This window comes from Hydra viridissima, unplaced genomic scaffold, assembly GCF_058129835.1.
Source record: "Hydra viridissima isolate aposymbiotic clone 2 unplaced genomic scaffold, HvirCarnegie_v1 scaffold_9, whole genome shotgun sequence".
Taxonomy (NCBI): Eukaryota; Metazoa; Cnidaria; class Hydrozoa; order Anthoathecata; family Hydridae; genus Hydra; species Hydra viridissima.
The window spans coordinates 15743634-15757430 of NW_028324308.1; positions in this window are offsets into that span (position 1 = coordinate 15743634).

Consider the following 13797-nt stretch of genomic DNA (forward strand, 5'->3'; position numbering starts at 1 on the left):
GTGTACTACGTCAAATGCAAAAGAAAAACCGAGACAATTCACTTGAGGAACCAAGTCTCCAGAAACAACAGAAATATGCTCAAAGGGACTTGCGATGTTTGCGGAACGACCAAGAACAAATTTGTTGCTTCTCACGGATCCACAAAAGGAGGCGACTTGGTGGAATCGTTAAATAAACTGTCCAGCAAAATCAAGCTTCCATGGGCAAAGTTTCCAGGAGAAATGCACATTCCGGGTATGAAATTTGCAGGGCCTGGCACAAATTTGGACAAGAGACTGACTTCCACCGACATGTATTAGGAGTGGAGCAAACCCGTGGACAGAGTGGACAATGCAGCGTATCACCATGACCTTGGTTACAAATATTTCAGCGACAGGCAAAACAGGAATGTGGCGGATGAAATGATGCTTGAAGAATTGAATTCCATACCCAACCCCACGCCAAAAGAAATCAACGAGAGAAAACTTGTTACTCCAATCATCAAAGCCAAAGCTAAATTTGGATTGGGTAAGTCCACGAGCGATCTGAAATGGACGGATCAGCTTGCTGAGGAGCTTCACAAATTAGTAATTCACCATTTCAAAAGAAGAAGGGTGATTGTGAAGGACATTGATGAAGTATGGGCCGCAGATTTGGTCGACATGCAATCGTTTTCAAAATTCAACCACGGTGTAAAATACTTACTCATGGTAATTGATGTGTTTTCAAAGTATGGATGGATCGCACCCTTAAAAAGTAAAACGGGTCTTGATGTGGCTGACGCTTTAAGTAAAATCGTTGAAGAAAGAAGGTGCTCTAAAATGTGGGTTGATAAGGGAAAAGAATTTTATAACAAGCATGTGAAAGCGCTGGGTGTGCAATTATATTCCACTGAAAAAGAAGAGAAAAGTTGCGTCGTCGAACGATGGAATAGAACGATGAAAGAGAAAATGTTTAAATACTTTTCAGCCAACAACACCAATAAATACATTGACGTTTTAAATGAAATGGTGAGCAGCTACAACAACACAAAGCACTCTTCCATTAAAATGACTCCTGCTGAAGCCAGCGAAGAAAAGAACAAAAACAATGTCTGGATGAACCTGTATGGAAAGGTGCAAACAGAAATACAACAACCAAAATTTTCCATGGGCGACAAAGTGAGGATTACTAAAAAGAAGTCCAATTTTGAAAAAGGATATACACCGAGATGGACTGAGGAGGTTTTCACGGTGTCAAAAATTCAGTACACAGATCCACCCACATATAAAATCGTTGACGCTAATGGTGAAGAAATTCAAGGCACTTTTTACGAGCAGGAAATGCAAAAGACCCATCAAGACATATTCAGAATTGAAAAAATCATTCGAAAGCAAAAGAAAAGATCATTGGTCAAATGGCAAGGATATCCAGACTCATTCAACTCTTGGGTGGATAATAAGAATTGATCAGTTTGAAAAATGATCTAAAAAATCTCTTTTTAATATGTTAAAATGCATGCTCCTCACAAATTTTTTAAAAATGTTGCCTCAGCAGAAGTCTACAGTTTGGATTTGCAATTGAGCCATTTGGAAGAGAGGATTAGAGAGTTAGAGCAAAGAAGACCGAGCAAAATTATTGTGCCCATAAAAAAGTTGGATCATCCTAACTACTACAACGTTAACGGACTGCACGAGATTTTTGCTCAGAAAGACATTAGATTTGTCGCTCTCTCGCACACGACAATATCGTTGTCAGTCGGACTGAATTTGGAGAAAGGTATTGCAGTCGTCACTTTGACGAATAAAATCAGCGAACAATTGAATTACAGAAAAAACGATGTTGTTATTTCATAGTCTGTAGATGAAGTTATTATGGATGTTCACAATTACAGTAATCAGGACGTCATTGTTAAAAAAGGCGAAAAAATTTGTAAAATTAATCACATTGATTTGAATTAAAATAATGAATTGATTAAAAAAGTAGAAATATTTAAAAACACAGATAAAATTTATCCGGTTATTTCAACGGCTCCGGCGGATGAAGGGCATGTTTACCGTCTTCAAAAAATAAGCGAGATCCAAAAAGAAATGGAGGATGAAAAAGCAAAGAGAATGGCTCTCAGCAAAAAGTACCAACGCGCTTTCAGAATCATTTCGAATGTGGACAATTCGCTGCAGATCTTGTGCATTGCTCTGGGGACTGTGGGAATTGGGTTTTTGTCTACCATTATTGCCAGTCCAGCGGCGATTGCGTGCGAGGGTGTTGCAATTGGAGTGGGGTTTTTGTCCATTGTCGAAGGCCAAGTGAACAAAAAGCTGGCATTTAAAGCGGAAAAGCATGAAAAGTTGAAAGTTCTTGCAGAATCAAAATTGAATACCATCAGCAACCTCATTTCAAAAGCGTTGATGGATGGAAAAATAAGCGACGGCGAGTACGAGCTGGTTCTTGGCGAGTTTCAAAAATTTAAATCCTTGATGGAAGAGATAAGAATAAAAACAATGAGCAACATGGACGAACTGACCAAAGAGTTGCTGATCAATACGCGACTCTTTGTTGAATGAATACTTTGTTGAACGCGATTCAAGCGTTCAACAAAATATTCAAAAAAAATTAGTTTTTTCAATCGACATAACGCGAGGTTAGAATTATTTTGTTCTATCTCCAAGTTTAAATGTTGGGAGAAAGTTTTTGATTTTTTCTAAAAGTAAAAATTGTTTAAAGTTTTAACTTTTATTTTTAAAGAAATAATAACTTATACTTTAAATAATTCATGTTTAAGCAAATTATTTAGAAAAAAAATTAAAAAATAATGCGTATTTTAAAAATAATTATTACTAATTAGAATTAATAACTCATTTACTTCCAACTTTTAAAATTGGAGATAGAACAAAATAATTCTAACCTCGCGATAATTGTAAAAAACTATTTATGATTTTTTTCCGCGTATTTTAAAAACCATGTCTTTTTTTAAAATACAAGACCCGAATAAAAGGGATGAAATTGTGAGGGAAGTGATTAAGAGCAGAAAGAGAATTTATCAGGACAGTCTTAATGAGAATATTTTAGAGTCAAATTTTCAGGCTGATTCGAGCAAGCTTTACAAGCTTATCATCGAAAGCAATTAAAAGATGATTAAGAGCATGAAAGATCCACCAGTGCATGAAGATCTAGACATGAATTTGGGTGATATTTCGTCTTATTACTTGAACAATGAAGTTTATGACCGAAAAAAGAAAAGACCTTTCGAAATAAACAAAATTGGAGATAAAATGTACATTGGAAAAATGGAAATGGAAGTGGATGGAAGTGATATCATTGTTGGCGGAGAAGGGTATGAGGGGACAGAAGTTCTTTGGGAGCTTATAACCAAATTTACGCCACCAAACAGAAACGACTATACCGATGAAGATTTGCAAAATTATGAAAAAATTCTGATCAACAGTGATGCTATAAGATCTGATTCACAGCCGAACAAACCGAAAGCCTCAAGGAGACCAAAGTACCAGCAACTCATTGCACCCATTTGGAAAAAAATGGTGCGTATTGAAAAGGAAAAAAGTTCGTGGAGTGATTTTTCTTCCCAGCGATCCTAATGCGCTCGTGCAAAGGCTTGAATTGAGCGTGGCTGCTTGGCATGCTGGAAATACAGGGTCGAGAAACGAGGCTGTAACCATATGCGACGAGCTGCTGAGGCAAGGAGAGATAAATAAAGACCAATATATATCGTTGATGAGGTACATCGATAAATTTTTTTTAAAAAATTAGTTTTTTTTAAAAATGCTCATTATAAATAATCGAAGATATGTGAGAAAGAACGTTGTTGGAGGGGGCGGCATTGTAGACAGGATTAAAAATTTCATAAGAAGAGCGGCAGCTTCAAGCATGTCAAAAGCAACAGTGAATTTGCTTAAAAATGCTGCAAAAAGCAAAATTGAAAGAGAAGCGATTATAGCTGCCAAGCCTGCTGGTAAAGAATTAGCCTTTTCTGCCATGTCCACCGCCAAAGACGTGGCCATCGATAAAGGAAAGAAGGCGATTGAGAAAGTGTACGCCAAGACTGAAACAGTGAAGCCAGATGGTGCTGATAGTCCTATGGAAGAATTGCATAAAAAATTGTTTGGTTCGTCCACAACCAGAAAGAAAATGTCAAAAAAGAATGCGTTTAGAATACAAGACCTTGTAAAAATGGGGAACGGCATGAAGATTGCTTGAAGCTGTTTGAAACCGTTTGAAGCTGTTTGAAACCGTGTATACTTCTTAGACCCTTCGGACCCAATTGAAACTGTATAGACTGTTTGAAAGTGTCGTGTAAAATGAATTAAAAAATTTAATTTCCATATAAAAATGATAAATACCGACAGATTAAGAGTTACCGAAAATCCAGAATTTGACATTGGCATTGAAAAAATTGATTTTTTGAGTACCTTCCCACAAATCTCGATTTAAATTCTTCAGGCACGGTTACTTTTGAAATTGACTGCCAATCGATTCAAACAGTGCCATCAGAGGCTTACATCCTTATCGAAGGAGTGTTGAAAAATGCTTTTTACGAATCTATAGACAAGATTGCATTAGTGAACAATGCCTTGATGTATTTGTTCAACGATGTCACTTATGACTTGTCAGGAGAGCAAGTGGAGAGAGTCATTTATTCAGGTCAAGCCACCACCATGCTCGGAATGATGAAATATACTTATGGATTTTAGCTTGCAGATGGATTAAAACAGATGTGGTACATGGATACGTCTAATCTTGTTGGAAATTCAGGATTCAACGTTAGGAGAGATCACTTGTTTGCAGACACTAAATCCGTTGGAGCTTTCTCATTTAGAATTCCTTTGAAGCACATTTTTGTTTTTTGCGAAACATATGACAAAGTTGTTTATGGATTCAGACACACCATCAACTTCACAAAGAAAGAAAATGATGATGCTATTTACAGAGCTGAGAGCGTCAGTGCAGGAATGATCTACCTTAAAAAATTCAGAGTTTATATGCCTCGCGTTGAATTGGATATTTTGAGGAAGAACGATTTCATGAATTTAATGGCTGAAAAGATACCCATTCAAGTGGCTTATAAATCAAACAAATGCGAAAGGTAGCTTGTTCCATCTGGTTGCACAGAATTCACCTGGTCGCTTGGAAGAATCACGGACAAAAGCATTCCAAGATTCGTTATACTTGGGCTTCAGCAGAACAGGCCTTCCAGCCAAACTGTCAATCAGTCTATATTTGACCATTCTGACGTCAGCAATTTTTACGTGACCGTTAATGGAATAAAGTATCCAAGTTACAATTACGATTTGAATTTTGGAGAGAAGAGAGTTGTCATGGCTCATGCAAATGCATTCTCTTTTGATGAAAAATATTATGGCACAAACGAACTTGTTTACCAATCGCGGTTGTCCTCGCTTGAATATGTAAAATTGTATCCATTGTTCTTTGTCGATATTAGCAAGCAAAAAGAGAGAGTAGTGTCAGAAACTGCTGAATTGGTGGTGAACCTTAAATTCCGAACAGTGACTCTTGCAAATACCGTCATATTTGCAGTGGTTATTTGCGACAAAATGTTGAAATTTGTTTCAGACGGAACCAACATGATTGCTGTTTATTAAATCATTTTAAAGGGAATTTAAAAAAATTTAATTGACATAATAAAAATGAGATACATAACATCGTTATTTGAAAAATTTGCTGATGGTTTAAAAAAAAAATCTGATGATTTGAAAAATTTGCTGATGGAAAATGGTGTTACCAAAACGACAGACACTGGCGCCGTTGATGACGCTTGCGTTCGAATATAATTTGATCGATAAAGATTTCATTTTGGAAAGAGTAAAAGAAAAGAGGCATGTGGGGTGTCCAAGAATATATGACAAAAAAACCATTCAATCCAAAGTACACCTGGTTAAAATTCGTTAAAAAAAAGCCTGTCTCTTTAAGACTGACCCATGTTGAAACGGGTGAGGTGATTGAATACAAATCCATTTTCAAAGCGATAAAAGCGACTGGACATGGACTTTGAGCGTCGAGATGGAAAAGTGGACAATGGATCGAAATTATTAAAAAGGATGATCTTATTTGAAAAATTTTCTAACAAAACCAAAGTTAAAATATTAAAAAAACGACAAAGTCAAATGAAAATGAAATGAAAAAAAATTGAATTTGAGCTGAATAAATTTCTTCACAAATTAAAAAGATGGAAAACGAGCGTGTTTCTGTGAATGACATTTAAGTGTTGGTCAGAGACGTGTCGAGACGGGAGGGTTTGAGTCTTGATGAATCTGTTGATTTGTTTTTTGAAATGTGCTCTTTAGAATATATGGCTAAAATTAGGCTTGAACGAGACTTGAGTCCTGCTGAATTGATAGAGTATGAGAGATGCAATGAAAGAATCAGTTCAATGGCTGAAGGATTCTCACAACAAAGCGAGAGGAATGTTGAAATTATGATTTTTCGCATCAGGGGTTTTAGTTTGGAATACCTTGACGAGCTTCTTGAGCCTGAAGATGACTCTGAAGATGGGTGGGAAGATGTTGATTCAGAAGAAGAGTCGTTGGATGAAATGTCGTTGGATGAAGATGAGGAAAAAAGACGAAGATTAAGGGTTGAAAAATTGCTTGAAATTTCTAAATCGGAAGAAATGAGAACGTGTAGTCCTGCTGCTTAAAACTGTGAATGCTTTTTTAAATTCTTTTCATAAAATTTTAAAAAATTGAACTGACTTACATAAAATCTTTCCATTATAAAAATGGAAAACAAAGCAGTAGCCAAAAAAAAAATCTTTCCGTATTAAAAATGGAAAGCAAAACTGTCGCCAAACAGCGAAAAGTTAAAAATGACTTAAATAAAAATCCTTCCGTATTAAAAATGGAAAGCAAAACGTTAAAAGAATTGCGAGAAATCGCCAAAGAGCGAAAAATAAAATATTATTACAAGATGCGAAAGGATGCGCTCCTTGAAGCTCTTAGGCCTCCGAGACCGGTGCTTGCTCCAAGAACGGTGCCTGCTCCGAGAACGGTGCCTGCTCCTAGAGATCTAATGATTTTTGACGATCCTGTGGTTATTATACCAAGGACTGCTGTTCAAGGACCGGTGCCTGCTCCGAGATATATCCTTGACAAGCCTGTTCCTGATTCAACACCTGTGCTTGCTCCTGGTTTATTTTCAAGGCTGACAGCGACTGTCAGAAATGTGGTCACCAACAGTTTCAACCGCGTGCTTGTATCGATTGATCCATACGTTCCAGAGGCGGTGAAGAAAACAGTGAGCGAAGCAAGAGACGGTGTTGAAAAAAGAATAAAGTATCTAAAATCAATTGTATTCAGCAAATCACGAATAAAGTTTGAATTGACCGATAATGCAGTGGACCGCGTTGTTAAACAATTTTCTTATAGCCCTGAAAGAAATCATTAAGACGCCTCCGCCTTTTCAGACTTGGTAAGAGAGGCAGCGATAAAAGTCATGAGCGAAACATAAATAAAAAAGTGCGACTTTTTTTGACGTGCGACATGAAATGTGTAAGCATTATTACTGGTGATGAAACCATTCAAAATTGTTCCTTTTTCATCCCACACTGAAATTGTGCTAAAGGCTACGGATTTGGGAGAGTTGTATGACACAGCGAAAGAAAAAATCCTGGAGAGTATGACCAAGTACAACAAGATGGGCTCAAATTGCAGAGTGTCCGCCATTTTTAAAATGGACATTAACATGATCAATTACAATCCCCTCAGCACTTCGTCATACATCGAGCTGGACCCGTTTGTAAAAAGCAAAAAGACAATCGCCAATATGAACAACACGGACGACAATGAATGCTTTAAATGGTGTGTCACCAGGGCGCTAAACATGAAGGATAAAAATAACGAAAGGATTGATAAAGAGCTCAAAGAAAAGTCGAAAGAGTTGAATTGGGAAGGAATTGAATTTCCAGCCCCTCTTCCTCAAATCAAAAAGTTTCAGAAAAACAATGAAAATATAAGCGTTAATGTTTTTGGATATGAAAATAAATCCTTTTATCCTTTGAGGATATCCAAGCATTACAACAGAAGAAATAAAATAAATTTGCTGCTCATTTCAAACGAGACTACAAACCATTATTGTTTGATCAAGTCTAAGTCGATTATTATCCACACAAACATCAAAAAGTAAACAAAAAAATATTACTTTGTTATATACTTGCAGGGATACAACTCTGAAGAAGCGCTTTCCAAGTATTGGACTTATTGTCAAGACCACAGCTCGGTCCGAGTCGAACTTCCTGAAAAAAATTCGTTCATGAAATTTACCAACAAAGAAAGGTCGATGAGAGTACCGTTTGTGGTGTATGCCGACTTTGAAAGTTTCATCAAGCCCGTCGATACGGACGACAAGTATGATAATAAAAAGTCTTACGCCTACCAGTACCAAAAGCACGCTCCAAGCTCTTTCTGTTACTATATCAAAGGCTCTGACGAAACCGCTTATAAAGGAAAGCCTGTCACCTTCACCGCAACCAGCGAAAATGACGACGTTGCACAAAAATTTGTGGAGATGCTTGAAAAAGACACTATTAAAATTTACAATAAATATAAATATAAGAAAAAGGCTGTCGTAACCTATGAAAATCAAAAGGATTTTAAAGCTACAAAGTCTGTCACATTTGCGAGGAAGTTCTCGGAAATGACAAAGTGCGCGACCACTGCCATTGACTGGAAAGTACCGTGGAGCTGCTCACAGCAATTGCAATTTGAAGTATAAAATTCTCAAATTCTTCCCTGTCGTCTTTCACAATGTGTCTGGGTATGACAGCCACTTGTTCATCAAGAAATTGGCTGGAAAATTAAACTGCATCCTCAACAACGAGGATAAATACATCAGCTTTTCAAAAGAAATCAAAGTGGATGATTGGAAAGAAAATGGAGAAATACGTGAAGTGAGGCGAGAATTACGATTTATCGACAGTATCAGATTCATGGCCTCTAGTTTGGACAGTTTATCTAAAAATCTAACCAATGACCAATGCAAAAACGTTGCCAAATATTACTCCAGAAAGTAGTTTAATTTATTGCGCAGAAAAGGCGTTTTCCTTATGATTGGATGGACTCGATTGAAAAGTTTTCCAAAACGCAATTGCCCCCTGAAGAGTCGTTCTTTTCCAAACTCAATGGCGAAGAAATAAGCGATTAAGACTATATTTCTGACGTGCTAATGCTGGCGGATGTTTTGAAAATTTCAGAGACGAGTGTGAGAAAAATTATAAGCTTGACCCTGCTTGGTATTACACCTCTCCCGGATTAGCATGGGACGTTTGCTTGAAAAAGACGAAAATCAATTTGGAGCTTCTTAGCAATCCTGACATGCTGCTAATGATTGAGAAAGGAATATGCGGTGGAATTAGCATGATTTCAAACCGGCTTGGAACTTCGAATAATAAATACATGGGAGATTCGTTTTACCCAAGCAAAGAGTCTAAATTCATCCAGTACTTGGACGCCAACAACTTGTACGGATGGGCTATGAATAAACCTCTTCCCACTCACGGGTTTGAATGGATGACTGAAGAAGAGCTTTTAAATTGGAAATCCATGCCGTCCATTCTAGAAGTCGATTTGGATTACCCTGAAAGTCTTCACGACGAGCACAACGATTACCCTTTAGCACCTGAAAGAATGACCATCAACAAAGTGGACAAGCTTGTTCCAAATTTAAAGAACAAAAAGAATTACGTCATCCACCACGAGAACTTAAAACTGTATGAACGATTGAGGTTGAAAACTATAAAGGTGTACAGAGGCATCAAATTTGAGTAAAGTGCTTGGATGAAAGAATACATTGACCACAACACCCATTTAAGAATTCTTGGCACCACCAACTTTGAAAAGGATTTTTTCAAACTGATAAACAATGCAGTCTTTGGAAAAACCATGGAAAACATTGAAAAGCATGTGGACGTCAGACTGGTGACTAAAAGCGAAGAAGCCACAAAATTGTCTTCCAAGCCCAATATCGAACAATAAACGAAATTCGATGAAAACTTGATCGCCGTGCACATGAAAAAAACAAAACTCTTTTGCAACAAGCCCATTTATTGTGCAAAACTGCTCATGACCGACACCTACTCTCTCATTTATGAAATCAAAACAGAAGATTTTTACAAATAGATTGCTGATGATGTAGAAGCAGATTTGACACGAGCGAATTTGATAAAAACCACCCTGCCATTCATAGCGTTGGGTTCAAGGTCGAAGTAAACAAAAAGGTCATTGGAATGTTTAAAGACGAAACCGTAGGAAAACAGATTGAAGAATTTATTGGCCTACGGTCTAAATTATACCCTTACAAGTTTCACGAAAAAGAACACAAAAGATGCAAAGGAGTCAAGAGAAATGTCGTCCAAAAAGAAATCACTCACGAAAATTACAAAGACTGCCTAATGACTAAAAATCAACAGCTCAGAAAAATGAATGTCATCCGTTCCCACCTGCACGAAATTTACACCGAAGAAATCAACAAAGTCGCACTTAGCGCTGACGACGATAAAAGAATCATTTTAGAAGACGGAATTTACACGTTGGCTTACGGACATTACAGATTAAAAATAACACAATAATGTAAATAAAATGATCCATACGAAAGAATTATCTTGCCTGACGAGGCTTTAACCAATTTTCAATTAATAAAGGCTGTAAAAAATTTAAAAATAAAAAACTTTAAAGGCGTTTTTGTTAGGGATGAGCTTCCAAAAAAGGTAAGTAGAAAAGAATGCGGTATTGTCAATACGGGGGATTCGAGCACTGACGGATTTCATTGGGTGTGCTGGTACAAAGACGGTGACAAAAAATACAGCTTTGACTCTTATGCTAAGTCCCCCTCTTGTCGAACTGGTTAAATATTTGGAAAGCCCCGTCTTTTATAAGAGCGAAAGGGTTCAATTTGGCAACACTTCTTACTGCGGCCACTTGTGCCTTTACGTCTTGAAAAAATTGGATGAAGGGAACGACTTTCAAAACATTGTTAATACCTTGTGGTGATTGTAAAAAATGAGTAAATATTTTGGTTCTGGTTTGCTGCTTGGTCCTAATTCACCCTTTTCCAGCATTACCTTTTTAAATTTAATTTTATAATGTTGTTTAAAAAAATTTCATTACATCATCTCATGTAATGAAAACGTGGTTAAATTAGGACCTGAAATTCATGAAATGCACACCATGCGTAAAAAAAGTTAGCGCGATAAAATTGTTGCAAAAATGAGGCAAAACCCATGCCCACGGAAACCCTCCATTCACAGGAAAAATGTTCGTGGTTACATTATGGTTGAAATGAAAATGAGCCAGAACCCGGGTTTTCTGGTAGTAATATTTTCAACACTGCAAATATTTAAGTGATCACAATGCTGATTTACTGTTGATAACTTTTATTTCTTGTTAGTAATGGTCCATTTACTATTATGCCCGGGGCAAATTACGTTAACTGTCTTCATTCATCCCTACTTATTCGCATTAAGTATAACAAACCAATGAGGGAAGGAAAAATCAAACGAACTGTAAATGAACTTAGATAAAATTATTTATCTTGAAAATAATAACCAAAAAAATTTATGTAAAACGCAACTTATTAGATAGAATAATAGTAGTCGAGAAATACCGCAGCTGGCTCAGTTTTTTTTGAAGATATGCTTAACCCTTAAGCTATGTTTAAGTTTATGGTTAAAAAATTCAAGACTGACTTTCAACTTTTTAACCATATGTCAAACTACTAAGCTTTGTTTCAATTCAATTATTATTTTATTTTTGCAGCAGAAATAAAAAAATAATTTCAACCAAGAAGCCAACCAATAAGCTATAACCAAATTTATAGTTAAATGTTGAATGCATAAACATTGCATTCACCTTAGATCTAAAAATCGTTGTAAAGAATCTAAAGGTGCAGGTGAAGGTGCAGATAAACATAAGGTGCAGGTGTGTGTGAGCGCGGTAAACTAAGGTGGATGTGTACTATGTCGTAGCGCTTGTATTTGTGAAAACGGTAAAAAAAACGGAAATACTGCAAGAGAACTTTAAGTGAAGTTAATGAGGAGTAAAAGCACTAGCACTGTAAGTGCCAAAGTACTGCTACATATGATATATTATTTAATGAAAAATAAGTCACCTTTTGGACTAAAAGCAACAAAGCTTGTCCCATACTACATCATCATGACCAAACAATACACTTCTTATAGCATAATTATTTGCAGTATATGTCTTTAACTAATGAACAAAAAATAAATAAACCATACCCAGTGCGCACCAAGACGTCTATGAGACGTCTATTTAGTGTCTCACATCTCTTGATCAAGACATCTGAGATAAAACTGAGACATCTAAAAGACGCCTTAAAGATGATTGCATATTAAGTATTTGGAATTCCAAATTTTTCCGTCACCTTTTCTTTCCGGAAGTTCTGAATACTGCGTTTTTGACATTTTTCAACGATACTTATATTACGATTTGGATCGCTTTACATCGTTTAAATTTGTTTTCATGATAATAGTTTAAAACATTTACATAAAACATTAGTGTATGATCTCATATATTTTTTAATTTAATATTTAATCTCATATATTTTTTAACTTAATATTTAATCTCATATTTTTTAACTTAATACTGATAGTTTAAACGCTAGTTTTGTGTGTTTGTGTGTAACCCATCGGATTTAACATTATTATTACGCTTTAAGGTAAGAAACTTGTGTTTTCAAATTTTTATTAATAATAGAGTGTTCATTTAACTTCATTAAAAACACAAGCTAAGTGAAATCTTATTTATCTTGATTAATATTTTGCTTCTCTTTGGTAGTTCACCCTATTCCACCATTGGACTTAATAATAGCATTAGTATATATAGTCAAGTGACTAAATTAAATATTACAATTATACTTCAGGATTTGAAAAAAGCGTTTTAAAACTATAACTTTCTCGCCGCAACACAACGTTGAAATTCAACATTTTCTCTTCTACTAAACAAATCTCCTGTACACAAGTTTCGCGTTCAATTTATAATTACACAATACCTCAAATCGTTCATAAAAAATACCGCTCAAACTATATGTACAACATTTCAAGTAAACGACGCACAGTGGAGTTTTTCACTTGAAAAGTTGAACAAAATTATTTTATATTTATTATCGATGTGATATGTAGTAAAAAGAGGTTTAGGATCATTATATTGTATTAAAAACAATTTGTCACACATGAAATGTAAAAAATTAATATATTAAAACAAAAAATACATATTTTTATACATCTTACATACTTTACAAATATCTACAACTTTACAACTATTTAACATAATGACAAATAACTAAATTTATATTACAAAAAAGGATAATCACACTTAAAAGATGCATCTAAACCTATACTGGGTTTCTTAATTACTGAACTTAATCCTTAGGTACTTGTTGTCATGAATTATTTTTCGTTAAAGGATTAAATCCTATGGTTAACCAGCTACAAGGGCTTATGATTTGACAACCAAACAATTTGAAATTAACAATTTAAATTTATTATTATAGCCCTATATTTAATCCAAAATAAAATAAAATACTTTTGTACATGTCAATGCAATCATTTATATAATATATGCAGCAAGGATTCAAAAAATTTGATTCTTGCGTGCATTATTGATAGCCCAAATTTCAGTGTTTCACGGCTTTCTGTCGTTTTTTTATTCAAGTCATTAAAATCTTTTGAAGTTTGGCCACATATATAGCATCTCATTGTTGATGTCGCATTTGTAGCAGTATTGCAAACTTTTCCATCTATCATAGTAAAAAGAAATACATGCTTTATTTGCAAATTACCATCAAAAGCGTTC